The sequence below is a fragment of the Leptonychotes weddellii genome, chromosome 6 (genome assembly GCF_054177405.1).
Source record: "Leptonychotes weddellii isolate Sample4059 chromosome 6, ASM5417740v2, whole genome shotgun sequence".
NCBI lineage: Eukaryota > Metazoa > Chordata > Mammalia > Carnivora > Phocidae > Leptonychotes > Leptonychotes weddellii.
Window position 1 is genome coordinate 81,365,992 of NC_138374.1, and position 3,633 is coordinate 81,369,624.

The window sequence follows — 3,633 nt, forward strand, 5'->3', positions numbered from 1 at the left end:
CCGGAAGGCAGGGACAGACACTGGGGCAGTGCTGCCACAAGCCAAGGAGCTCCTGGGGCCACCAGATGCTGGAAGAGGCAGGCAGGAGCCTCCTAGAGCCTTTGGAGGAAGCATGGCCCTGGCGACACCTTGAGTTTGGACTTCAGGTCTCCGGAACTGTGAGAGAATACACCTCCGCTGTTTCGGGCCATCAAGTTTGTGGCAATCTGTTATGGCAGCCCCGGCAAGCTAACACATTAAGTCACTGTATCAGTCCACAAAAGAACCCCAAACCCAGGTCTTGGGCCAGCCTCCTCTCTTCCTGCGAAGCCCTATACACACACACACACACACCACTCCCCCCCACACCCCCCTCCATACACACGCACACGAACACCACACACACACGTGTGTTGGCCCTATCCCCCCCACCACCACCTGCCTTTTAAATCACTTCCTTTCCTCTCAGCTCACTGGACCTCCTGTTTCGTGGTCCCTGTCCCCGTGTGGGCCGCCATAACCAACCACCCCAGAGCAGGGGGCTTAAACAGCAAACTGGAAGCAGGAGGTCCCAAGGTCTGGGAAGGGTCTGGAAGCTGGAGGTCCCACACTGGGGCGACAGCGCGGCCAGCTTCTGGTGAGACCCTCTTCCTGGTTGCAGACTGCCAACCTCTCCTCGTGTCCTCACGTGGTGGATCTTCCTGTCACTTCCCGTCGGGGCACCGGTGTGTCCTGAGGGCGCCACCTGCTGACCACTCATCTCCCAAAGGCCCTGCCTCCTGGCGCCTTCACACCGCGGGGCGGGGGTTCCGGCCCCAACCTATGAGCTGGTGGGGACGCAGACATTCAGCCTGGAGCGGCGGTTCCCTTTCTCTTTTCTTTCTGGTTCTTTCTGGTTCGGGGTGTCACTATGCCCAACGTCCCTTCCTCAAACGAGGGAAACCTCTGGACCCCCTGCCCCCCGGGGCCGCCATGATGAAGGCTGGGGTGTGCCATACACTTCCCTGTGAGAGCCAAAACCTCTCATTTGGAGCAACAGCCACAGAAAATAAGCAAAGAGGTCCCCATCGTGTCACTACAGAGTCTTGGCGCCCGTCCACCCCATGCAGCCTCCCCACATCCTTTCTCTCCTCAGACGAGGTGATGGCAGCCATTTTCCACGTGCGTTTCTGCCGGTCTCCTGAGAGTTCTCTGTTTCCAAAGTAGAAAGGCCACACTACCTTTCGCAAGCCTGGGTGGCGCAGTGGGTGACATGCCAGGGAGGTTACGAGGTGGCGGGGATGGGTGGGGAGGTGTCACCCTGTTCTCCCTACGGAACCCCAGCAGAAGGGAGTCAGCAGAGGGCTAGAACCTGGGAGAAAGAAGAGATTTCTGAAGGAGTTACCTCCTTCCCTCTCTTCGCCCCAGGAGCCTGTGTTGTTCCCCGCCCCGCCCGGGCTCCGGTTTTCTCTCACGGAGCCAGAGAAGAGCTTAGTGAAGAGAGAGTGAAATGTCCTAGCAGTGCGCATAGGATGTCATGAAACCAGGGGTCCTCGGGGGGGCTCCCCTGCCAGCCCCACAACCACAGCAGGGCTCTCTTTGCCCTCACCGCCCACAAAACACCATTCAGAAACCACCACGCATGTACATGTCTGGGTGTGGTGTGTGTGGGGTGTGTGTGGGGTGGGGTGGGGGGTAGCATGTGTGTGTGGTGTGTCTGTGTGGTGTGTGTGTGTGTGTGTATGTGGTGTGTGGGGGTATGGTGTGTAGTGTGTGTGGTGTATGTGTGGGGGACGTGGGATGTGTGTATGTGTGTTGGGGCTGGTGTGTGTATGTGGTGCACGTATGTGGGAGTGTATGCAGCATGTGTGGTGTGGGGGGTGGTGAGGCTGGTATGTGGAGTGTGGGCTGGTGTGTAGGGGTGTGGTAGGGGAGTGCGGGTGGAGGGGGCGGGTGTGCACAAATGCCCACTTTTTTTGTCCTTTATATTTTCATTATGGAAGAAACCCCCTCCCTCCCCTGTCCAACAGGGTGCCGGGCACAGAGTACCCAAAGGTGTCTCTTAGAGTCCCGGGCTGCACCCCTGCACTGCCCACCTGCGCCCTCTCCTCTGGGGGAACCATTTGGAACATCTTGAGGTGTCTGCCTCCATTTTTCTGAATGTGCTGATGCTACTATTCCTGCCATTTCTTGATTTATCCTTTTCGGGCAGCAACTCTTTACCACCTTGTGACTCATGAAGTGTTAGCTCCTATCACCTCCCCATCTGCTCGTTACCCCCTCACAGCCCTGATTGTGGGCTCCCACCTGCGGCCCAGCACCACGCACCCCGGCCTGGCTGATCAGCCCTTGCTGTAGACAGCAGTCCCACTCAGATGCACACCCCCGGCTCCCCGCCTCCCTGGTGGCTCCCTCCCAGTCTCCTCCCAGCACCCAGGGCCAGCCCTCAGTCCTCATGTCTACTCGTCACCCCCACATCGGTGCATGTATCCAGGCTCGAGGCTCTGACTGGTCTCCATTTTCTGAGGGCTGCCAGACTCTCTGACTCCCGCCGGCCCTCCAGAACCCTCGGTTCAGCTCTCTTCTAGAAGTCTCCACTTGGATGTCCAATGGACATCTCAAATTCGGCACATCCCACACCAACTCGGGCTGATCGTGGGGACAGACGCTCCCCTGCAGCCTTGGTCGTCTCTGCTGATGGCACTTCCCTGACATGGTTGCACGGGGACAAAACCCCGGGGGCAACTGGGGTGCAGGGGGAAGGCAGCCAGTGAGAAATCCCACCCAGTAGCTGTGCTGAAGGCACTTTGTAAAACGGGCTCAGGTAACCCCTGTTCACAGCAGCCTCACTCGCAGTAGCCAGAGGGTGGGCACGACCCACATGCACACACCAACTGACCAACGCACCAAGAAAACGGGCCACATCCGCACCATGGAATGTTATTCACCCCAGAAGAAATAAAGCTGACACACGTTATAATGGGGATGGACCTTGAAAACATCACGCCAAATAGAAGAAGCCAGAGACAAAAGGTCACATGTGGTAGGATTCCGTTTATATGAGATCTCCAGAAGAGGCAAATCCATAAAGGCAGAAAGCAGATTACTGGTTGCAGGGGGAAGGGACACCAGGGGAACGCTAACGGGCATGGGGTTCTTTCTGAGAGGATGACAATGTCAGGTAATCAGAACAACAATTCTGTGAATATGCTGAAAGCCACTGAATTGTACACTTCATAAGGGCAAATTCCATGGCATGTGAACAACATCCATAAAGCTGGTTTTCTAATGGGCTAATATTGAAATTTAAATTGTGTGCAGTAATGTGAGTGATTCACTCTCACCACACCAGCCCATGACAAGGGATAGAAACACTGTTTCCTGGCCGAACACCTTCTCAAGAGAAAGTTCCAGAACTGCCATCAGCCATCTTGAGAATATGAGGGAAGAGCTTGTCTGAAGGTGGGGCCAACCCAAAGAAACAGAACCAAGCCTTAAGCGCTGTGAATTGTGCAAGACTGTTGAATCTCAGATCTATACCTCTGAAACAAATAATGCAATATATGTTAAGAAAAAAAAGAAGAAGAAGAAGAAGAAGATAGCAGGAGGGGAAGAATGAAGCGGGGGAAATCGGGAGGGGTAGACGAACCATGAGAGACGATGGACTCTGAAAAA